At 37.3% G+C, this 25,852-nt stretch overlaps 1 protein-coding gene across 3 annotated transcripts in view; it reads left to right on the forward strand.

Annotated features, from left to right (window-relative positions):
* The window catches only part of LOC132205018 (lachesin-like), a 102,059-nt gene that overhangs the window by 33,273 nt on the left and 42,934 nt on the right, over positions 1-25,852 (forward strand). The window contains exon 2 of one of the 3 annotated variants that reach the window (XM_059633826.1): positions 7-179. The exons of the other annotated variants lie outside the window; for them this stretch is intronic. The gene's annotated coding sequence lies outside the window, so the exon portion shown is untranslated. The remainder of the gene's footprint in view (positions 1-6; positions 180-25,852) is intronic. 3 annotated transcript variants of the gene reach the window in all.

Below are 25,852 nucleotides of genomic sequence, written 5' to 3' on the forward strand. Positions count from 1 at the left end.
AATTAGGGCTCGCATCGCGTCTCGCCAGGATCTAGATTGAGCCCAAATTCGGCCCGAAAGAGGACAAAATCGGCCGAAATGCAACGTGCTCTGCAGTCATCGAAGCAGCGAAGCTGAGCTGAAATCTCAGCAGAGCAGCTCTGAAGCCAGTCAGATTCGCCGGCGGAAAATTATGACATGTAAGTTCCCTTCTTCTTCCCCTTGCTTAGCAAATTCACCTACGAGTTTCATAATTAAGTCTGATTTATGTACTTTTTTAAGTCAGCATAAAACGCCAAGTCATTCATATATGCCGTATTCAATTAGATTTTTTTGGAGTGAAAAGCAATAAAAAAATTTAAGCATTTTTTTCTTTTTTAGGGAAAAATTTCACGCCGGATTTAAATATGCTATAAAATGGAGGATGCGAAATTAAATGAAATTCATATTTTGCCTTCACCCCTTGAGGATAATTTTATGAAATTTAATTTTTACATTATTTAAAGGCAACTTTATAAATTATGACTGTGATAACTTTAAATAAGGCTCGTGAATAAGACTGATTTACTTGTTTAACTTAGCCAAAAACCGTGACGGCCGATCAATTTGAGAATTTTTTTTAGCTTTAATCCTTGGACTCCACCACCATGCTTTCTGATTATTTTTCTTTAATCACAAAAAAAAAAAACAGAATATTAAATCTCATCTGCAAACATTTGCGCAGATTGCTTCTCCGAATTCATCTCGTCATCTTATTCTGCTCCGCTCTCCGTTTGCCAAAAAGTGTGTCAAGCACGGGCTAATTATTTTAATCTCAGACGTACTAAAACTTGTTCAGCAGCCCCGGATGGATGGAGGGTTGTTATAATATTTCCTCCGCCCCGGCGCGAGTTGGGATTTGAATGGGTCGGCGCGGTGGCGGGCCCGGTGCTTGATGATGAAAACAAAGTTCACTGGCACAAGAGGCCTTTCCTCTCTCAGCTCTTGAAGATGCTCGCTCGCCGGCGGTGGGAAGTGAGCGAGAGTTTATTACTCGAGAGAGGCAGAATTAAAAAGTTTCATTATTTCCAGCAGCTAACCCTTAATGCTGCCGAAACTTGAAAACTGCTCCGCCGCTGATGACTATTGATCAGCGGCGCTGATTGGAAAGTGCGATGTCGTGGATTACTGGCTTTGCCACAGAGTTTGACGCCATCAAGCTCACAAACAAACAATGCAGTTTGGCTTATCGCTGAATTTAGTCCGGTTTTGGAAATTTGAGTAATGGGTTGCTTTTGACTTTAGTGCGGGCGCGGCTATTCAATCAGACAACCGGGATGAAAAGCATAGTACCTGATGATTTAGATCGCTATTGTCAATTTCATTTTCAAATCATATTAATGACAAAACACTTATTTAATTAAAATTATCATTCATTGCAATTTTTATTACAATGAATATGATGATAGTTAAAAACATTTAAAATCAGAAATGTGTGTGTGTTTTTTTTTTTTTAATTATAAACCCCAATCTGGAAATATTTCAAGTTTTTTTCTTTATTTATGAAAAAAAATCTATTTTATTTGCGAAAAAAATAAATTATTTCCACCGCTTTTTTTTAAATGTGTGAAATATATTATGGTACATTCCTAATAATAATATATTCTATGTCGAGTTTAATTAACAATGAATGCTCACAAACAATTAGCTGCAATTATAAAAATAGCAAGATTAAAAAGAATTGCATTGCTTTTTCCCCATTCTTCTTCTTCCAGATAATGGCTAAATAGATACCAATAAAAGGCTGTGAGTGAACAAGATCAGTCGTGAATAATAGAGGCTAATCCGCTCGAGTGCAGAGTAATTGCAGAGGCCATTAAATATCGCAGGCGGACAAAGTAATTGCTCTCGTCCGCCACTGGCTACTCGCGGCACTAAAAATAATTGCCGACAAATTATTGCAATTTCGCATCGACCCTTTGCGAACACAATCGGACGGCACTTGAAATTAATCAAAAGTCCATCGATCTGTCCACGCTTGGCGTTAATGCCCCTGTAAATTATGCCTGACCGTGCCCGCAGTGCAGCTATGACGCGCTGGCAGCCTAAGTGCATTCGACTGCCAACAAAACCGCGCATTTATTTTGTCGGCCGGACGCGTTTCCACGCCAGCAATCGTACTGCGGAAGCGTGTGGCTGAAAAAATCTTAGTTCTTCCAAATTGGCGGCGCTGCATTTCCCTTTTGTTTGCTTTCAGTCGCGCGCTGCAGCGGAAGCCTTTTGACGGCGACTGAACTTTGAGCATTTGCGTTGCGATTATTTAACATGGTGGAACTGTGACCTCTCGCGCGTAAAAACGGTGCCGCATTTTACGCCAGAGTTGTAAAGCTTTTAAATGAAATAAAAAATTTCCAATGTTTCATAAAAGTGACACGTGAAACGATGTATGATAAATTTCGAAAAGGGAATAAAAAACTGAATGATTTTTTTTATATAAATTTTTGCAATGAAAGATTCTAAAGTTATTATTGCAAGAAAAACTTTCTAATCAAGTTGTCTTTTCAAACGAGCTTGTAATTATTTTGCCTTTCCGTTTAATTGTTATCCTAAACTCCTTGCCTTTTTCCTAATAATCAACTAACATTTGTACCAAATTTAATATAGAGCGATTCAAGAGCCAAACCTGCCTAGGCTAAAAATTAAAAATAAGTTGCCTTAATCTTTGAGTTAAAAAAAAAATGGATCTTTGTTATGAAATGATCATAAAGTACTGGACAAAATAATTATTTAATTAGTTAAGAAAAAATTACATTTTAATTGATATAGTTTTATTTTGAACAAAATTATAAATAATCACGTGTCTCATTTTTAGTTACTGAACTTGCAAAAACAAAAGAATCCAGCAACATAAAAATGAAACATATTTCTTTTCGCCCATGCCTTGGCAATTAAAGCAATCAAGAACCTGAACAAAAAGTGCTGTTAAAAAACATCAGTGAAAGCAGCGGTTTTTATAGCGAAATTGCATCGTTGTGGTCCACGGCGAATTCCTTTTCATCCCGCGACGGATATCATTTGTCAAAAAACGCCGACGGGATATTGATTAATAACCCAGATAGCAGCGTTGAATTTTTCTCCCCCGCGTCCTCGTTGGGCGTTTGACGGTCTGGGCGGCTTGTTTTGTATCGGCGCACAGGCGGACCCGAGACGGACGGCTATTGTGTAACATTGTATAATGATATTTCTCTCAGCGGCAGAACTCGAGAGCCGACGGCGATTAGGGTTGCGGGGTTGAGCGATGACGGGGCAGGAAATTATGCTGGGTGTGTATCATTTTTCAATCTATTGAATCAGAAATATGTACGAGTTGTTATATTTCGCCGCGATTTATGTATCGCCCCTCTCGTATTATTGGATTCGCATTATTTTTACGATTCAATCTTTTGTGTTGATCCACCGTGATGGATGATGTTTTCTGCGGTGAGCGATCGGGGGCGCAAAAGGGCGGTCGAGAAATATTATCCTCTCTTCGCTAGACCAATATCAAATCAAATAAATAAAAAAGTACAGAATGGTGAATTTACAATGTATTTTTAGTGTGATTAAATTATTTAAATATTCAAAATGCAAATGATATTAAATTTATTATACAAATTTAGATCTCAGCAATCCAATTAAATAGGTTAAAAAATAAATCAAACTTATAAACAGCTTATAAATTACCGAATTATAGATATAATAAGCCACTGAATCAAGTGGAATTATTTATGAAATAATCCTATGATTTAACTGTGCAATATATCTCTCCGTGATTCAGCTCTGACTGCAGCACATTTACATTTTCAATTCTTGCTCGGCGGCGGATCAAACACACACTCCGCAATGAAACCGTGCATTTGAAGCGCGTGCATTCATAATTGAATTTCGCGGATGCCTGGGCTTAATTAACACACACGCGAAAGGGCTTATTCATCTAGCACGTGCCCGTCGAGATACTAAAATAATGCTCCAGCAGATCCAACCGGCTGATTCATAATTCCCATGATAATTAAGACCCACCACCTGATGAGAGAAAAAGGCGCAATCTCTCCCGCCTTCTATTCATCGATACACACCAAGTCTTCCTTTTTTCACTGCAGAGTATTTTGACTCATCAGCTGCGCTGCCATTATTAGACTGGAACAAAAAAGGCGGCTGTAATTAGCGGATTACAGATTTTTCCTTTATCCAATTTCAGTCGGGACTTGCGGAAAAGAAAAGAATAATGAACTGATTATGATAAAAATGAGCATACTTGATTTGAATTTAATTTAATTTAATTAATCTTTACAATTAAAAACTAAAATTTTATAATGATTCTAAAAATCGCAATTTCCACCTTTTGATGATTTTTTTTAAGAGATGAGCGAAATAAATTTCATATTCACAGTTTGGTGCCAAAAATGTGGGTATAAAATTTCACCGCGAGCTTAATCCGGATGCTCTCCACATCCAATTGGAGTAAAACCATCAATGCACGCGCCCGTATGTTTCCTCTTGCGGAATATCATAAATTTTAATTTGCGCGTTTTATCCGCGAGTGAGAGCGGCTGGGAAAGGAAAAAACTTCCATTCGCCCTCTCACCTCCGCCGCTATGATGAGATTAATCAAGATTTGTGAATAATAAATCACCCTCACCTCTTTCACTCTTGAGCCTTGCCGCGTGTGCAGAGCCAATTTTTTTCCGCCCGCCAGAGAAAAAAATTCCCCACACACAAGAGAGATCCAAAATATGTACACCGAGGGTATAAAAGCCGACGTGGCTTTTGCCGAGGAGAAAACAAGCTCGGGGTTTGTTTTGGTTGGCATAGCCATTCCGGGCATGTCCTCAATATCCGAGAGTTAACAGCAATTCAATTTATGAGCCGTCGTGGGGATTCCGCACGCAGTCCAAAATTTAATCTCTGCGCAAGTGTATAAACACGTCTACGGACGAGTTTGAAAGATTTCACCCAGCGGCCGAATAAAAAGCAACAGAAAATAAAATTGCCCTTTTCGGGCTCCACCCCCGGCACTTTATACTGCACACGATGGAGTGCGACTGGACAATCTCCGAAGATGATCTTGTTCTTTTTTCTTTTCTCCATAAATATAAGGTGGTTTGGAACGAAAATGCCATACACCGGCGGGCTGCACCGGTACATAAAGCTGAAAAATTGCGACTTATAAATGGCGGTGTTTCCATTACTTGTGGGCCACGGGCAAGAAATATTACCCTATCACTATATCATCACACCTTTGGTGTTTCAATCTTGGACGAAATTGGAAAATGCAAAAGAGCTGGCGTATTGAAAGGCAATTCAAATTTTGCAAACAATTAATCTTTGAAAAAAAAAATATTTGTATTTATAAAGATGGTCACCCAATAAAAAAATTATGTTCTAATTTTACTTGAAAAGTTCTAATCAAAATAACAATCAAAAATAATCAATTGAATTTAATCTAAAAAGAACAATCTCACAATCGGTTACATAATTGTCATTTTTATTTTTGAAGCGAAAGTTTCCTGTTATAGAAGTCTATCTCCAATTAAAGAAATTAGTGAAATTACGCAATTTTTGAGTAAAGAATATTCCAATTGGTTGCCTTAAATTAATTTTTCAATGGAATCTTCAATGTGTCACTCATAAGATTTTTCTCCCCTGCTGCTTTTCACACTGAAAACACGATTTGCGTGTTTCTTGGAAAGTCCCTCCGTGAAAGGACATCATTCAAGCGTTAAATCTCAAGTGAATTGCCAGCTGCGCGTCGTCGACGTTGTCGCCTTAATTCATTAATTTCGTCCGTTGGCTGCGCGCTGACAACTAATCCAATTTGCAAGTCGCGCAAAGAAGTGTGTCGTCGTGTCCTGCAACGAAAGAAACAAAATTAATCGCGGAGAGACTAGCAAGGCGCGATGACAGATGAACACTCATTAAAAATGCTCGTGCGCCCAATGATTATTATTTTGGATCCAAGTCCGGAATAATAACGAAGACTGTGAAAGACGACAAAGACGCATCTGAACTAAAGGCGTGCTTTCTCTTCTCATTAGGGCGGCCATTGTGCGCGCCGCAGAATGGGTGCATCGGACTTCGCCACTCTCGGATTAATATTTGCGGAGCAAATTGTCTTGTCTGCGACGCCTAGCTCTCGCCTAATGCCGCGGTAATGAGAACCAAAAGACGGGACAAAAACAGCCCACTGCCGTGTACCCTAATTACATGCGTTTGTGGCCTATTGGGATCGGATTTTTCGTACAGATCCACGCTTAATTGCCCATTGAATGAAGCTTACAATCTGTAAAGAACAAGGTAAAAGATAAATGAAGTAATTAAGAAATAAGTTATTTTTTCATGATTGAACTCGGCAAATAAAAAAAAAAAAAATGTGTGACAAGTCAAATGGAAAAAATTACAAAATTTTATAAACCAGTAAAAACAGTAGTTGAAACAAAAAAGTGGCATTTTGGCAATATTTTGATAAAAAGTCCGATGGAATGTTATAGCGGCTCGAAATTTTGCTCCGTCTGATTGTGAGACAAAATTTTTGTGAATTGTTTGTTCATAAAAATTTAAATCGGCAGTTATTTTATTTCATTTAAATTGTATGATTTTGCTCTAATTTGTTTCAAATTAAAGACAAAATACATTACATAATTCGATTGTCCACATTTTTTTATGATGGTGGTGTAATAATAGTGCTAAACTTACACACTTTAGTGAATTTGAGATAATAACATTCATATTTTTATGATATAATCAATTCAACTCTTTTTTCCATTGTTTTTGAATTCATTAAACTTTTAATAAATTTATTATTTACATTCAACCACTCATAATTAAATTATACATATACAACTTTAAAATTTCCCGTTCTAAGTGTGAACAAGCCATGCATATTTCAATTGCTCATTCCCTACAGACCCAAGCGAGGAAACCGTGTGTCCCACGCTTATGTTTGCCGTAGCACATGCAAATAACCGCCACCATCATCATCATCATGTGCGCGCCGCTCTGCTTTACGGCCGCAACTGTTTGCAGCAGCAGGGCGGGCCATAAGGGAGAGGCCGAAATTCCGCAACAATTCGCACTGATTACAACTTGCTTGAGCCATTTTCTCCGCAGCAGCAGCAACGACAACAACACGGAGAGTACAACTCGCAAACGGCAGATTTGCCAAAACGTGACGCGCCTTGTCTGTGAGACTCGCACGCCGAGCACGCACAAATCAGCACGTCGCTTTCTCTCTTTGCCCTCCGAGCAAACTTGATAAATTTTGCGTTCGGAGAAATTCATTATAAATTGTGACACTTTTTAAATATTGGATTATTTTAAAGTTGGCAAAATTTATAGGAATACAATTTTATTAAATAATAATATCAAACGAGTATTTATCATCATTTGCGACTTTAAACCAAAATATAATCATTCTGTACATTATTTAGAAGCTGTTGAGATGAATCAAAGTTTAATTTGATAAAATAATAAAATATGAAACAAAAATTTGTCAGCAATTGAACTTTTAAATCAAAGTATGTTTATTTATTTAAATATTTACCAATTCTGTATAGAATACAAAAATTAATTTCATAAAATAAAAACCACGCGAATAATCAGTAATTGCGACTTTGAAACTGTATTTCAATATTTACTGATCCTGTAAATGGTTCTTATATTTGACAGGTTGATTAAAAAAATGGTTTAAAATATGAAAATTATTTAATGAGCATTAAATAATATTTATTTTGTAGTATTTACCTTCTTCAATATACTCAAAGCAGCCGCAACAATCCCATGCTCGCTTTCGTTTTATGTAAAAAGTAAATTTAAAAATTCCCATGGTTAATTAAAACGCGCAAATTATCCAATATTTTTATGCTTGCAATTCTGAAATTTCAGATTTTTTTTAACTTCTTTAATTCTTAAATTTTCTGCGGCCTGTAATTTATTCATTTTACAACTCACACAACTAAATCAATTAAATTTCCCTCCTTTTGCAAATATTTTAATTGCACCAGCTTTCCAATATTCAGTGACTTCTTTTCTTTTTTAATTATGTTTCCTAAAATCACATTTTAAAACTACAGTTTATTATTCTTTATAGTGAATTAATCAGCAAAATTAATGGAAATAATAAGTCAAAAATGCTTAATAAAACGTATATATTTCACCATTTAACCTAAATTGATAACAAATTCGGAGCTCATATTTCTTCAAAATCAAAACTGATTTCCTGGCTTCATTCAACACGGCTTATGCAATTAGGACGCAAGTCTCATTTAATTCAACCTCAAGTGCGTATTGCGAAATCCCCCTTCCGCATCCAATTAATCGATGGTCAATAACTCCCATTGCCGCAAATAAGACACTCGAACGAAAGGGGTTCCTCTCGCGCACTGCTCCACCCCGTCTCTCTCTATATGTGAATTCGTTAGCTGCTTCATCAGAATTCAGCCACAATATCCTGATGTGAATTGAAGCGCAAATATTATTCACCGACGTGCTTCTCCCTCTCATTCTCTCTACTGCACGACTCTTCTGCATCCAGCCCTCGCTGCCGCAGCGGCAACACACATTCGTTCGTCGGAGCAAAAGGGCGGAATGCCCATCCGTCAACCCTTTAACCGACTCTCGAACGGTTTTGCCACTCGCTTTGTTTCGCCAGCCGAAAAATTCCAGCGCCGCCGGTCGCTCGGCGACCACGCAAGAATTCATTTAGGTATTTTATTCCGCGCTCTGACATTCTGCCGAACCGAATAATTCACTTGGTGGCGCTGCAAAAATAAACCGGCTTTTCTATTCCGTCCGATTAAAATGCAAATCAGATGTAAATTCGCAGCCGCGGATAAATTGACCGCGCGCGCTTCGGGACGATATCTGAAACCTTGCCAGAATCTGCAATTTATGTACCTTATTTTTGCAAAGACTGCAGAATAATTTTTGGCCGCGTGCGCACCGCACAAAAAATCGTCGACGCCTGGATATATTTAATCCAATTTGGTTCGGCACAGTGGTCGGTTGTAAAATTCAGCGTTTGCAGCGGCGAAGGGTGTGATTTTGCTGAAAAGTGGAGCTCACCAGTGTCATGGGAGCGTCAAATTACGTTTTACATACAAATTTGGCCTTGTACAAATATGAAGCAGTAGCTTTTCCAAAGATAAATTTGGTTCAATGCTCAACCAAGTTATAGATGATGTATAAAAATTAAACCGCATTGTACTGATTAAGAGACCAAGCTTAAACCCTTGAAGCAGACCAAATTATATTTAAAAAAAAAGTTCTAAAATAAAACACAGAGGATCTGTATTTTTTGTTCCAACTGATACAAGTAAAATTAATTTTATTTTTGTTTCATTACCTAAAATTACTTTTATTTTAAACAAAGTGCATATGCTTTGAAACAAAATGTTTAGTCACTTTTAAAAGTTTTCTATTTTTTTTAATTAAAATACATTTTTAAATTTTTCAAACGTAAATTATAAGCAGCAGATTTATAAATTTAGATCTTTTTTCCCTTGAAAGTAGTGTTCGCAGCATTATTTTTAAGGGAGTTTGGTGCCAAAAAAGGGGAGCCGGCTGTGTCTCATTGTCAGCTAAAGAGGCGACCCCCTGGACAGAACAAAATGAGCACATCTCCAAAACTCATCTCCTTTTTGTGTAAGGCATTTTGGCCAAGAATTTGTCAAGACTTTCTTTCACGCCACACCGCATCTCTATTTTATTGCCAACCAGAATCCGCACAACTTTTTCCGTCGTTCCTCTTCTTTTAATAAGAACGCGCCACCGCATTTTTCCAGCTGAGCCTTGCGCGTGTAATTACGAAAGAATCTCGCCGAAGTGTGATAGCAGAAAAATTGGCCGTAAATCGCTCCTCCGCGAGAGAGACTAATTCGCACGCTCTTAACTTTTTCCGCTCCAAATGAATTCCGACTATTTATTTTGCCACGAGCCAAGTCAAACACAACTCCACTCTCGGCCGGTAAAAAAGCGGTGGTCTTTGTTTGGATTTTTCCTATTTGAACAGAGCAGTGAGGGCGAAATAAATAAAAGCTGGCCGTTCACGTGCGTACAAAGTCTCATAAACCATCCCTATATATACGGACGGAAACATTTCCTGCAAGAGTTAATGCGGTGCAAAAGTTGCCGCGCCACTGCTGGTGGGTGTGTGCAAGGCACGGCGCCTGAATTTCCATTAAACATGAAGTGTGAATAGACTCTCTGCTGGCGAGAAACTTTGCGAGAAAGAGAAACAGCTCCGCTTCATTATCATAAAGTTAATAATGTGCCCCCGCCGTTGCTGCAACGAGTTTCTCATATTTCTCCTGGCAACTCCTTCGCCCCTTGGCCTCCACGTGTCTAATGGTCAATTTAAGCTGGGAAGGCGACGTTGGAGGAATTGATTTTATCTTCACGGCAGATCAGATGATTTTGCTGCTGGCAAGAAATTTGATCGAGCAACAAGTGTGAGGCCGCCAGCTTGGCTCATAGCTTTCTAAGGAGCTAATTAATATGTGACGCGTGCAAGGCCATAGTAATTAAGCAATAGGCAAAACCTTTGTTCAAATTATGGGAAGAACATGAGATTTTAGCAGCTCTTTAGGTCTAATATTTCTAGCTGAAATGGGCGACCAAATTATCAATAAATAGGTACTGATCAAATAGTTAGATGGACACAGCCAAATTCCTGATTTTATCCGTCAAAGATTAGTTGTCGGCTAATTTTAGGTGAAATAATTTGTCAGTGGCCTATTTTTAGTACAAATTAAGTAAACCTATTTGCGCTTCTCTGATATAAAACGACAACAAATTGTATAGATTGAAATTAAATTTTATGTATCAAAACATTTCAAATGTACTCATTCTTAAAATTATATATTTTTCTCTTATTTATGCATCGCATCTCTTTGAAAATTATAAACATTACAATCCAATTTATTTTGTCGCGCACCACATTGAAAATTGCTTTGTAAAATTTTTTAAGTTAAGTTGAAGTTGTACTCAAATGAGTTTCAAATAAAGAATATAATTATTACAATCCAATTAGATAATTAAAGTGTCTTATACATCATATTGTAACCCATTTATGTGACAGAGAGAAGAATTTTCTAATTGTTGCATGCAATATAACAATATTTTGTAACCGTTTTTAAATTCATATTTTTTTTTAATGTTATACAAACAAGCCAAAAAAGGAATCTATTAAAAAAAAAAATATACAATAAAATTGTTTTTAACAGAAAATAATTTTTAACAAAAAGTATTAAATTTTGATCTTTGTAAGGTGTTTTTTTTTTTTAATTTTCTATGATTTATTCGTCCATAAAAAAGTTTTGTTTTTTCAAAATAAGAATAAGTTTAGAACGGAAAGTGTAGTTCTTCCTGAAAAAGCTTCTTTAAAAAACCCTACAGGCCAGATTTCCAAATTTCAGGTTGTAGCTAAAATATTTATAAACCACTCTTTTCCACTGAAATTCCACCATGCAAATATTTGAACTTTTTAAGAACTTATCCGATTATTTGTATTAATCACAAAATATGCATAGACGAGTTAAGATTGTAACAAAACACCTTCTCTTTTGTCATTATAGTGAGTCCAATTTAACTTGCCTTGGCAGACAGACGTCATTCGAGAGATGTTCCTCCGGGAAAGGGGAAAATTAAAACCAAACCTTGCGGAAAAGACGCCGGCGGAGCGAAAACGCAGACGGCGAAGACGCCAAAAGCGTGCAGTTTTCCTTTTCTTTGGCGCAATACCTCTCGCTTCATTTCTCCTGCTCATCGCACGAGGGGCGATAGCTTTTATTAGTCGCGCATGTAAGAGGGTGTGCTCTTGAGCTAGGGGATGGAAACCTGGCTGGCGCGTCTCTCGCAATAAGCACGAGAGAGAAATAAAAAGACCAAGGCGAAATCTGCACGTAGTATCGGGTGGATGCAGGGGTGGATCGGCTCAAGGTGGAGGTGTCTCTCTTTACCGGGGGGTGCCACAGCCATCTTTATCTAGCGAATGATAAACGTACCCCTGGAAAGTTGAAGCTAACTTAATTCCTCAAATGCGAGTAGAGAAGTGGAGGAATTTAAACAAGATTTACCCAGCCACTGAATTTTTCATGAGGTATTCAGGGTCTGAATGGTAAACATATACAGTTGTACAGTTGTATATTATATTTTTTTATATGACGTGTTCAAAATTGACTTCCACGAATGTTGTAATAAGTAATTATGACTATTTTGGAAAAATATCGTTATGAGTGAAGATGTTGTCACTCGAGGAGACATAAGTGAAGCAATCTATGGACAATTCGTTTTTTGCTAGAAAAGTGTGAAGAAATATTTTGGAAAATGCGTAGTTGAAATGAGCTTCATTTGGAACATTTTGTGCTTCAATTAGATTTTCAATTTAAAAAAGTAGACAATTCCCAGATCTAGGGAAGGCCAACTGCAGTTATATCCTAGAGAGGGTATAAAAATTATAGTGATTGCACTTTGGAGAAGAAATGAACAGCACATCATTACGGAATCGCAATAGAGCCTGCAAATAGATAATTATAAAAAATCGTCCTTGCTCATTGTGTGCGTTCGTGGAAGGCATCTGAACCGTCCTTTTAAAGAAGCCTCTCCGTGCGGCTGCAACCTTGTTGAAAAAGCGCATGCAGCTCCGCTCTCAAACAAAGGACGGCAGAAATGAATGCTAAAGGGCGCAGTGATGAGTGCACAGGAAAAGTAGAGCACGCACTCAAATCTTTCGCCACAATATCAGAAATACATAAAATGAGTCACTGAAACAATTTTATTAATGAATGCAGAAGTCAGCTTCATACTTTTCTCTGCATCCTATTATTAATTTTCTTAAGTATATTATACTGGATTCATCATTAAAAAAGCATCGGCAAAACGGCTTGATAAAACTTCAGAATGTTATAATTTACTCTAAATTGCATTTTTCTCATTCTATATAGAAATTGTAGTTTGCGAAATATATCATTTTGATACTTTCATGTAAGTGATTTATAAATGAAAAATATAATAAAAATTTAAAAAAAAATTAAAAATACATTTAATGTGCGTTTTTTTACCTTTGAAGACAACAGTAACAGATTTTTATTATACTAATTTTTCCATCTGACTGAGAAAAAAATTTCCCATTCATGTCATAAGTAGGCATCTTATAGCTTTTTTTACTAATTGTAAACTTACTTTATATTTTCTTTTCTCCATCTTTTTGCTTTTAAAATTTTTCTTAAAAAATTCCCTGGGAAAATTTTCCAGGATTATTAAGATAATTTGAATTTTGTTAAGAATAAACTTACCTTTTTCAATCAAATCATATAAGAATCAAGTACAGATATCATTACGCAAAAATTTTATTTGCCATTTTGTGCCAAGGAAGCAGATAGCAACAGATCCCACCCTTTAAATAATTCCCCAGTTTTCTCACCATATCGTGGGCGAGCGGTGGATTTGCCAGCAGCTGCCCACGGCAAATAAGCGTGTGAATAATTTGCACGTGCGGCGGGCGATCCGCGCCAGGCGCCGCTCGAGCCGCAACCAACGCCGGGAATAAAATAGGCAAAGGCGCCGCAAGCCTAGCAGTCGATTCGCCGATTAAACAACACGTCTTTTTACTCAACGAGTGAAACGTAAAGAAAAGGCCGTCGCCGTTGTTGGCAAACAAAAAAACCTGCGCTTTTTTCCAGCGCGAGTCGCGGCTAATGGCACTGCCGTGCACGTTTTTAAAGCAGGGAATGCAATCAAGAAAAATGACGTGCCTCTCTCTTTCTCTCTCGTCGGCACTACTTGCTTTTTATGGGCTTAATGCGGCGCACACTTTTTATGCACACCTGCAACCCCGCTTGGTGGAGGGTATAAATTATCAAAAGGCGGCCAACCGTGCGACTTCTATTGGTTCCACCCCTGAGAGTGAAATCGAGAGGGATGCGCGCAAATTCTCGAACGGCAATAAAAGTTCATCCACATATTCTCGGCTATTGAAAAAACTAGTGGAGCGTGAAATGTTGCTTAAATTGATCCTAACTTTGTAATAGACTTCTTGAAAGGTGCATCATGTTGAGGTTCAGATTTTTGAACTGTCAATCAATGCTATCAATTTGATAAAAAAAAAAAAATGAAAAATTTGATATTTATAAAAAAAAATCTGTCACCTTAAAATTAAACAAAATAGCGGACTTTTGACTCCAATTTAATCATAAATCTTCTTTGTAAGTCAAATATTTTTTTCTCAAATATCTAGCTTTAAGATTATTTTTTATCTCCAGGATTAATCTATTTATTGAAACCCACCACTTTATCCCTTTATCAGCTGACGTGATTATTTTTCCAGTCGGCGAGCCTTTGAAAAGCATTTGCACATAATTCCTCGCATTGGCAGTCACCGCCGCCAATAATGAATGGCTTGAGATGAAAACGGGAAATGGGTAAATAAGACCAGTGGCATGCAAGCAACTCCACTTCGCCGCGAGATCGAGCCGCCGTTAAATGAAAATAATGAGGTGCTGCATGCATAGCTGTGCTTTTTTTATGCACACCCATTCTAATTCCTATGGGAATTTATCCCTGCAGAGGGTAAACAAAGAGAATTTTATCGCGATAAAAAGAAGAAAAAAAATAAGGGGAAAAAATAGCTGAGCACCATGGCTGCATCTGGTTTCATGATATGCTGGTCGTCACAGAGCCATTTGCTGCTAGAGGAGAGAATGTTGAATGATATTTTCTTTTATTTAAAATTATTTTTATTTTAAAGTTTCAGTTGCAAATATGTTTAATAATTTTATATAAAATTGGAAATTATAGCATTGGTAAAATGATTCCTGAAAACATGATTAATTTTCATGTTAATTTGGATATTTTTCTGTAAAATTGTTGTAGATTCATGAATTTATTTAACAATAACTTCTTGAATAATATTCTGTTTTCCGTTTTGATCAAACTGAAAACATTTCCGAAACATTCAAATCTCCGTGGAAAAATCACCACTTCCCATTCAATATTTCGTGTTATTTCAGGGAAAAATTGACAGTCATCCTTTCTTCTTAACGCCGAGGTGCACAATCCATCATTTGAAAAACATGCTCTCGTGTTTGCAATCATCTGCCTGTCAATCTTTTCCTCTTCGCTCTCTTCGGTTGTCGATATAGGCGAAGCGTTATTGATGTGTTTTCCGAGGCAGTCCGGCGAAAATTGACCGTCTCGTTGCTTACAATAAGGGAAAACGACCGAAAGCAAAAAAGCACCTCTACGAACCCTTGTTTGTCGCAAATTTGGCCCTGCCATAGAGACAGTAATCTGGGCCAAGCCCTTCGGCCAGCAGACCACTGGGGAGAAACAGAGAGAGAGGCAAGTCTAAGAAGGCAGGTAATGAAGTGAGCACCCTGGGAAATCAACTGGTGATTTCCGATCCGAATGAAAACACATTTGTTTGCTGTTGAGAGAAAAAGAGACGCTGATCCTTCAGGTGAAAAATTAAGCTCACAAAGTGGAAGGAAACAAAGATTGTACAACATTAATCTGACCTGCTCGGAATTCCAAGGGATTTGTCCTTTTTCTATGGAATAAAATTTTAAACTTGAAAAATTGTTATTAATTATATTATTAATAATATCAAATTAATTAAATTTGAAATTTTACTGCTATTTAACTATAACATAACATAAACATATATTCCATTTTGAAATGTTATTAAATTCCATCAAAATATTGGGAAAAAAAATTGAATTGAACTCTTGCTGCTATTGAAATTTTGAGTTCAGGATGATAGATTTAAAATTGCCTTGGCCCAAAATTAAAACAAGTTATCCAACAAACTTATTTAAATAAAACAATACATGCATGATTGCAGCTTTGTAAAAACGTTGCAGAATTTTCCCTTTCTCTTGGAATATTGCATTTCATGCTTTCATGCGTGGTAAGCTCCTTTCGCTTGACAACAGATTAAATCTAGCGTAGCATTTCATAAGGGCTGCTTTTTCTGCTTTAAAAAAAGGCGAAATGCCACGCGCAAAACACGGTCACACACAAGAGCGCCGCCCGACAGATAAAAGCCACTCTTCATGCCGAAAATTTAATCTTGGATGGCACGAGATATGCATGCTCTTTATATTTCGCTGGTTCGGTGAGATTCGGCAGCCGACAGGAGTTTATATTCTTTTTTGCTGCGAGAGAGAGCAGATTAAAAATTACGAGCAGCTGACGTGGAAAATATCCGGCAGAGCACGCGGCGCGTTGTTTAATAATGGAGCGCCGGCTTTCCTCATCCACGGTTTGCGGATGAAAAGTATGAAATAATTGCGGCGTAATTGGCCCATCCCGAGGCGGAAAATTTAATTTTCTCCCGAGAGGAATAAAAAAAAAATAGTCCGTCGAGAGCGGAACGTACGGCAACAAAGTGCAGTTTGATTGTCTTGTTTATTTGCACGGCGTCTAGACAAAAGCAAACACGTGAGCTTAAGAGAGAGCCCATTGTTGGGAAGGTCGAGTTAAATTTTGGTGAACAAAGTTAAATATGTTAAGTCTTCAGTCACCGTTTTGTTTTTATTACTCATATGAAAATAACAGAACACAATGACTCGAAGTTAATCTCTTAATTCCCTAGCTCATTTAATTTTTCCATTTTATTATTTTTTTTTTTTTAATAATTAAATTTTTGAGAGAAGAAGTTGGAACTTTGGGAAGTGTTTGTATAGAGTGAAGAAAATTCGTTGAGAACATTTATATACTCTAAATATCTCAATAGAAGTTCAACACAAATTATACTTACTATTATTTTTTAAGAGCATTAATTAAGAATCTTTGACAATTTTCAATCAGGATTGTCATCGTAATTTGAAAATCACAATTATTTTGAAGATTGAAGTAAAACTAAGAACTAAAGTCACTCTTAAGAAGATAAGACACGGATTTCAAATAAAGTTCGAAATACTCTAGGCCGAATTGCTCCAATTTTACTTTCCCCTTAGCTCGCACCAAAAACTTTCAAATGCAATATAGCTGATAATGTTTTCTCGCTTTTTATTAGCTCGGCGTTTGTCGCAGTTTTCATTTTCCGTGCTGGAAACAACGGAGTTTACCTTGACGCGAACCTCCACCTAATGAGCAGAAAGAGAGAATAGTTATCTGCAAACAGAGCGAAGAAGCCAGAGAGTAAAAAGTTTTAACGACTTTTGTTCTTATCTGCCTGGCTGGCGAGCGAGAGAGTGCTGCCTGCAAGCGAGTTAAATGGAATTATGCTTCCAAATATAACACGCCAGGTAAACGACGGGTACTTTTTGTTCTGACACGAAACGGACTTGTTTTAACATAATGAGACGAGCAGCGACCATGGTTGAAATTATCATTCAGTAACTAAAAAAATTCACTCCTTTTTAACTGTAATTTGTGTCAAAACTTGGGGAGAGTCCATATTACTTTTAACGAGCAAGCATTATTCGATGGCCGGCCTGATTTGGTTAAGATTGGTTGGGGATTAAAACTGATTGAATTTTACCCAAATTTCACTCATTTTCTATTTAATCAAAGTCTCTTAATAATGGCATCCAGCACGTTCAGTCTATTTAGAAATTGCAAAAAAAAAAAAAACAGCATAAGTCAGGCACCGGAAGAATCAATTAACATTAAGATGGGAACTTTGCTAAAATTTAAGTAAAACGTTTAGCAGAAATCAAAGTTTGGCCAAACTTATAATATTAGAACAAATAATTTGAAATTTTAAAATCTGATTAATTTTATCATTAAATTTGCATTCCCTAATTTTCCATTTAACAAATTTAAAATTTTTAATAAATAAACGTTCTTAATATATTCAAAATCAAGCCCAAATAATTGCGCCACTGCACCGTATAGTAATTTCCTAAAACAAGCGCTTTAATAAATGGCATTTCTTTGTTCAATTTTTCTGTTAAAGGGAAAATAAAAAAAATGTCTGGTCTTGTTTTCTTTCTTACAAAAACTGGGAATCATTCCTTCATGATATCACTTCTTCCATCATGTTGTTCACTTTTCACAACGGTGCTGTAAAGGAAGTACTATTTTCTCTCTGAAATATTATCAAAGCCTGTAAATTTAATGAATTCTCGGTAGCCGTGTTTCACTTGGCTTGTAACTCACGTTTGCTCTGCCTTTTGCCGCCGCCGCGCACAAAGGTCTCTTTCCCACTTTTTATCACTCTTCGGAAGTAATCTCCCGTGCATAATTCACCGTGTTAATAAGCAAACTCTCATTATGAAAGAGAACAGCGGCCAGCTATATAGCCTGCGGGACGGGTAATGAATTTTTCCAGCCCGCTGAAAGCTCGAGCATGAATTTTTAATCCGCAGATCGTCAAGAAAAAATATATATATTCAACTCTCGTGTGCTTAACGGGCTTTCCCGGAAAAGGTGCGACTTATGTGTGAGAGAAAACACGCGAGATAATGACACGCCTGCTTAAGGGCCACTTTTTGCCTGGACAATAAACGGCGCCACTTAAGCCCCCAGATAAAAGTAAATTCCTTTGCTCAATTTGCATGTTACCGGTGTTTTGTTTTTCCGCTTTTTGACCGTGGATAGGATAAAAAAAATATTCCATATCGAGTTTGCCCCCGTTTTGTATGCGCGCGAGACCCATTATTATGTATTGCTCTTGAATGGAACGGCTCTCCAGGGCCATCGAATAGCCATTCGGCTGACTGTTGCATGCAATAAATTTGTACCTCCCTGTGATTTTCAGTGCGGACTAGGGATGGAGGTGTTAAAGTGTGCCCAAGGCGCAGTACAAGAAGGAAATAAATTGTAAAAAAAGTTATTTAAAAAAAAATATAATAGATAGAAAAAAATCTCAATTCATTAAAAAGTTTAATCATTTTGGAGGAAAAAATATGAAGTCAAAAGTGCAAAAATCCTCATTTATGATCAAACAACCGGTTTTTATGTTGAATCAAAAAAACAACAGCAAGGAAGTCCTGATTGGTCAATATATTACGGATTTATTATTCACTCAAACTAATGAATTTTCAATCTTAAAATTATAAGAGTCTAGAAAAGAAAATCACTCTTACACATTTTTCAAATATTCAGCTTAATTTAACAATGCTCCAAGATAACTTTTAATTTATAACACAAAAATATAAAATTCAAAATTTTGTTAAAAAAAATTGAAATTTTTTCAGCATAAGGTTTAATAAAAAATGAATATGTTGACATCTGCTATACATGTTCCTATCAATATTGTTACCTGCAAATTATTCATTTTCATTTATTTCGAAATTCTAATGCTCGATTCCTAAGGGAAAATAACATTCCCTATCAATCATTCAACACGAAATTAATGATTCTGACAAACTGACAGTTGGGGTTAATTTATGCATTTTTCACAATCAAGTGACGCTTCCTGCGGGCTTGCGTCATATTTTCGTGCTCACAATAACTCGTGTCAAAACACACAAAACAATATCAGCTCATCTCATTACCCTCTCGTTGAAAGGGAGAGTGAAAATTATACAACGCCTGACGCACACACCCTGAACACAAGCCATTCGTCCGAGATTATCAATTTAGATGTGGCGCGCGAGCGGACATAAATATTTGCATTGAATTTGCAGCAGGACCGCTGCCGGTCCAAGCATAAATTAACGCCGCCGGGTGAATAATTCAAAACACGCCGTCTGTGTATGCGAGTGGATCCTCTGTTTATTTTCAATTAAAATCTATGCAAATGGCAACTGGCTAGTTGTGCCCTCTGCAAAATATCACACAAAGGCAGATATCATCGGCGTGTATATACAATAAATTGGATGCAACTAGAGCAGCAAATCGAATGACAGTAGTGTTGTGTTTCGCTCCGTGCATGCGACAACGAAAAATAAAATAACATTCCGTCGCATTGCTTATTTTCCGCTGCATTGTTTGATTGTGCAAAGCAAGAGCGCTCGCAATCAGACGCTATCTCTCTCGCGCAATCTAGTTATTCAAAAAGTTATAAAATTGCTTATGTAACTGTGCAGGTTGACACAAAATTCAAAATAAATTAGTATTTTAAACTCAATTAACTATTTAAAAAGTTGTTTTCATCTAACACAACTTTCTCTGGGAATTTCGGACTAAAATTTGAATTACAAAAATCCATCTTCTTAAAATAATATGACATGTAAAAAAAATACTACCTGTAATTAAATCATTATGGGTGCATTTTCTCATAGATATTGCAAGCTTAAAGAATTTTACTGTACGGCGTTTATAATATAATATGCATGTTTGTGCATAAGAGAAGAAAAAATGAATGCCACGGTGTGTTGAAAGGCAAAGCATGCAACCCGGCCGACCAGGGCTTCTCTCTGCCCCTTCCTTTTTCCTTTGAGGGCCCTTCTTCTTGCTGCATGCATGCATGCGATTACGTCGCGCACTTATTTACGAGCGGATAGATGAAAGCCGGCAAGAAAGTCGACTGCTGCCAACTCTGTCTCTCTGTGTTCCGTGCAAATATGTGTTTTGACAGCTCCACTGCATTTTAATTGCTTGATAAGCTTTATAACGAGCGAGCGTCCTGTACATTCGCGTTTAGCCGGTACGGTTTGTACGTGTGTCAATTATCGCTCAAGCAAAGTTTTGCTTGCGAGCTAAAGCAAACGTCGCTCATGAGAACAGCAGGTACTATGCTGGGTTGACACTCACGGAAAGAGTTTGTTAAAAGGCGCGCTTTATATATATTTGACGCATTTAATTTAAATAGTTAATTAAGAAACTGGTTTTATTAAAATATAAAATTAATTAAAACTAAATAATTAATAAAATTTCCAACGTAATTTTTTACTTTTTCAGGTACATGTGCCCTGAAAGTGAAGCATTTTTCTGTTAAAGTTGCTCTCCAGAAATGATTTCTTTTTTACAATTTCAAAGATGAATTTGACCAAATTTATGCAGATACCATTTCTAGACATTGAGAAAAACCCTGTTTTTGTGTTGGAATAGATAGTTAGATAATAATTTAAGTGATGCAAAATTTGAATACAAACACATTAAATTTTGTATTTGCACGCATAATTTGATTATTCTCTTTTTTAACTTCAAAAGAAAATTTAAAATCCCGTCGAAAGATAAATAAGTGTATCAGCTAATGAACTAAAAAAGTACTGCAAAGCAATGTTTGCAAGCCATCATGCAAACAACATAGTCGTTAATGTGAGTAGCTACAAAACTGTTCAAACAGTGTGACACGCAGAGAGGCTGCTTGCCAGCCCGCCCTTGCACGGCTCAAACACCAGCCAGCATCACTCTCGTTCGCGCCCACACTATTTATGAGCCCAAAACCTGCCAGCCCGAGAGCAGGGTGTGTGCGCAATACAAATAATTACTTACACACACGCGTATCAGACCGTGGTTTGCATATGGGCCTGCGGAACAATGGCTGCTACATTTAATAATGATGTATGTTTCGCCGGGTCGCGGGAAATATTAATTACAACTGTCACGGTGGCGGCGCTTTGTGTGCGTTATCGCGACACTGAATCCATCTCGAGTGCTTTGTTCTGATCGGCACACGCGATGGAACATTTAATGAATTGCACTCTGGTCTGCCCCCGCACTGCAGCAAATTCGGTGAATAGTAATTTGTCAATATTATACACTTTTGTGTGATTCGATACCGGAAAAAAGAAGGAATCAAACATATTGGTTTATTTTAGTTAAGGGTTTTAAGGGTGCTTGGCTATACGGCAAGAGATCAACTCAACAGCCTAAATAGCTCACAGGGGCCGCAAGCAAAGGAAAGTTAAAACAAAATATTCAAAAAATGAATTATGATCTTAACAATAATATTAAATTCCATAAGGTAAAGTGTCATTATCTGATATTTATTTCTATAGGAGTTTATTTAATATTTTTTGTGTAAAATAATAATTTGCTTTATTTGAAATTTAACAACAGTTTTTACAATATTTAAATATTCCCTATATACAAATTTTGAATTCTTCACTATTTCACACAAATGCCTGCTTTTATTTCTTTGCTTATTTTTATATAGAAACTTATGGCCTTAATCCACTTGTCATTAAGAAAACTCAACTTTTCGCCAAAAGTTGGCGTTCTCCCTTCTCTTTCCTGTGGTGCCATAAACCAATTTATTACCTTCTCTTTGTTTTGTAGTCTTCGGTGCACTTCGCGTGTGTGTCTCTCTTCTCCCTCGCGTGTGTGTCCAACGTGGGCGGTGGACGATAACACGGCGGCCAGCTTTTATTAGGCCAGTCCTTCTCGATGCAAAAAGCAACAATTTTCAATTTGGCGCTCGCAACGTGTTCAATTTAGCCTCATAAAAGTTTCGCCGCGTAAAACGAGAGTGCCGATGGAGCGCAGGTGATAAATTGCGGACCGCTGTGTTTCCCGTGTTATTTTCTCCGCACCGAGGTTCCTCTATTATCATCGTGTTGAAATTTCATTACATTTTAATTGATATTTACGGTGAGTGGGCGTAAAAGTATCCCAGAAAAAAAACACTCATATTTTATGCAATGCCAACAAGTATAATTTTTTTCTCGACCGCAAATAAATGCTCAAGCTACATTCATATTTTGTTTCGGAAGAAAAATTGCGATTGAAATCGACCCGGTGACACAACGCGACTCTCGTCGTTAATAATATCTGCCTGCAGCACACGCGCTCCCTCTGAAAGTCCAAAAATAAGCGAGTCTCTGTGGGCGACGGTTGACTTTTAAACCTGCTGCTTCTTCCACCAGTGTTTTTAGTCAACTTTTATCTTGTTCCTTCTCTTTTTTCAAACGAGAAGTCTCGCGAGAGCGCGCTGGATAAACGAAAGGAAAACTTTTGATGATTAAAAGATATTTTCCTTTCGGTAGACCAATTTTCTTTTCTGTGAAAATTTGCTACGTTGAGCCGAAAATCCAGCAGAAGATTGAAATAAAGCCAGAGACGAGAGGGAAAAACAATTAAATGTTTGCATAATTTCCGAAGCAGGAGAAAATTAATCTGAGCCGACGGGTGGCATAATAAAATTCGCCATAAATCCGCGTCGGGTCTGCAAAATTACCAAGTGTATGTAAGCGTGTGTTTGTGTGCGGCGAGGAAGGTAATTACTCGTGGCAATTTTTCTCGCGCCATTCGCATTTTTCATCTCGCGCTGGCCTTTTTCTTCTCCTTTCGCACTCATATTTCACACCAAAACTTTGGTAATGGTATCTGGGGCCGCGCGAATTTTTCCAACTTAAGTCGTTTCTCGCGCCGCCAACCCAGATGCACTTCTCGCCGCCGGGCGAAATGAAATTAATGATTAATGAGCTTCAGCTAGGGGTCCAAAGAGTTGACTGGTTCCTTTAAGAATTCAACCCACTATGCTTTATGTCTCGCAATTTTTCATTTTCGCAACCCACCACCTTCAGACATTTTAATTTTGTGGTTAAGCTTTCAAATTTCTTGTTTATATTCGCAATTAGATACAAAATAAAAATAATAATAATAGTTCTATATTTCTGCGACTCAGAATTTCATTACTTGCTGGAGATTTGAAACAAGTGAAATCAATTTAAATTAATAATAGTTTAGAGATTTGTAGGAAAATTGCCTAACTGATGGTTGGTTCCTGATGCTTAAATTTTTATTCTTCCCTGGCCCCTGGCACGCGTTTTTGCAACGTTTCTTATTCTTGCTCTGTATTTCCTATGAAACTATACACAAATAAAAAATCATTGAGGGTCAAGCCAAACACCGTACATAATTAGTAAGCGTTTCTTATCAATTTTTTATTTTACAATTTCTTTTTAAATATTTGGCCATGTTCTTAATTATGAGATAGTGGTTATAAAATATGTTGTTTCCATTGCTTCATTATCTTCTTCTATAAACAGACTCTTATTATTTAAATAAAAATCGGCGTCTTAATAACATGATTCAAAATTAAATCAGCCAGTTGCTGGAGGAATGAAATAATTTTTTTTCTTGAACATTTGAAAAAGAAAAGTGTTTTGTATTCTTCAATTTATTAAAAGGTCCGGATTAAAATCGTGATCTTGGTAGATCTCATGAATAGAAAGTCTGAAACGAAAAAGTTCCAATCTCTCCTTCCTCTCTGACTGCAGATGTAAAAATCCAATTTGAATAATTAAATGAGAGCTGAAAGCAAAGACCGTGACGACGTCTTTCTGGCCACGTGATTGCGATTGGGCTTCACGGTGTTGCGAACCTGGCTTACACTGTGAGCCAATTTGCCAGAACTAACAAGCCATGTGTGTTGTTTCCTCTTCTGAATTTTTTTACTTTTGTACGCAGACGAAACAAAAAAATTTCCCGGTAGAGTGAAGCGCTGGATAAAAATAATTTTCTCCGACTGCAATAAAAAATGTGAGGAAGCGTGGGAAGAGTAAATTTTCCATCCAATCTTGGATTCACCGTCTTTCTTTCCCTCTCTCTAGCAACAGCAGCAGCTTCCACAACTTTATCTCGCTGCTGTTCGCCGGGAAATAAAACCAAAGAAAGTTACTGGCGCAGAGCTAATGCGCCTCCCCGTTTCTTCCTAGCAGAATTTTATGGTGCTTACATACATTCTATTTGATACGGACTTGCAGCAGCTCGCTGCAGATTTCTGCACTTTCAAGTAGCGCCAAGTGGGAGCTGCAGCGGAAATCACGAAGTATGTGTTGTATGTAATTTTTCAGACAATGCACATTGAGTTTGCATTTCATAAAGAGCAGTAATAAAGCTTCTTACAAAACCAAACAATAAATTCTCGTGGAAATTGCCAACAGCTCGCGAAGATTATGTGGCTGGGAATCAAAGATATCAAGATATATATTAGATGCTTTGTTAGTTTTGTATCATGCAAATTTTGCTCTCATTTCATGGTATGGATTTCAGGCAACCTCCTTGAAAGGAAAAATTATTCTCATTGTCGTAGTTTCAGAAAAGCCACCAAGTTTCAAACTGACAAAAATCTACTATTGCTATGGATTTATTTTGGCCTGACGTGAAAGTCTCAAGATCATTTTATTATCAAAATTAAATCTGAATGAATTTGATTCATTTTATTAGAAAATCGCTAAATTGTAATACTGTACATAACCAAATATTGAAAAATTTACACTTTCTTCATTCATTTATTCCTTTGGTGTCAGAAAGAATCGAATCAGGAGGTCAAGAGTCAACTCTTATAAATATTTTTTAATCCGCCGGACAATTATTTGAAACGAATCATCCACAACTCCACGCTAAAATCTAAAAAATTGATGTAAATTTTCTATTAATTGCGCAGTTTTTGTTCTATAAAGTAATCCATTCTCTCATATCCTCGTGTAATTAACGTGCCTCGGTGCAAAATCCATTAAAAAGTTCAACAAAAGCGTTCGTACTAACTAACAATTAATTATTCATACATGGATTGGTGGTAATTCAGCTCGCCTTTTTTCGCAGAGAGCAGTGGTGGGTGAATCAGAATTGCAAATTCCGACTGATATAGAAAAGCGGCAAATCTCATTATCCTTTTTGCTCCGCAACTCCCGCGTCAACAGAGAGGGTAGACTCGCATAAAATAATCCGGCCCATTGCAGCTGAGCCCAACCCGGCGCGTGGATGTATAATAATATGCCATCGGTGCACTTTTGTTCTTTGTGCATGTTTGATGGGCCATTTATATTCACTTAGCGCCATCATAACGCCATTTCGCCATCAACTGCTCGTCCACAACAATAAAGCGTCGCTCTCGCTCGGCTGCTGGGAAATGGATACACACACACATGCACATACTCTCGTAATAGCGTGCCCGCCTGCCTGCTGGCCAGTAATTGGCAATAAACCATCATCGCCAGCGGTGTGACCAATTTATACCCCGGCCGGCACACTCACGTGCAACAAACGCACACAATAGAAGGCGGAATTCTCGTTACCA

The sequence above is a fragment of the Neocloeon triangulifer genome, unplaced genomic scaffold (genome assembly GCF_031216515.1).
Source record: "Neocloeon triangulifer isolate White Clay Creek 2 clone unplaced genomic scaffold, ASM3121651v1 ptg000002l, whole genome shotgun sequence".
In the NCBI taxonomy this organism is placed as follows: Eukaryota; Metazoa; Arthropoda; class Insecta; order Ephemeroptera; family Baetidae; genus Neocloeon; species Neocloeon triangulifer.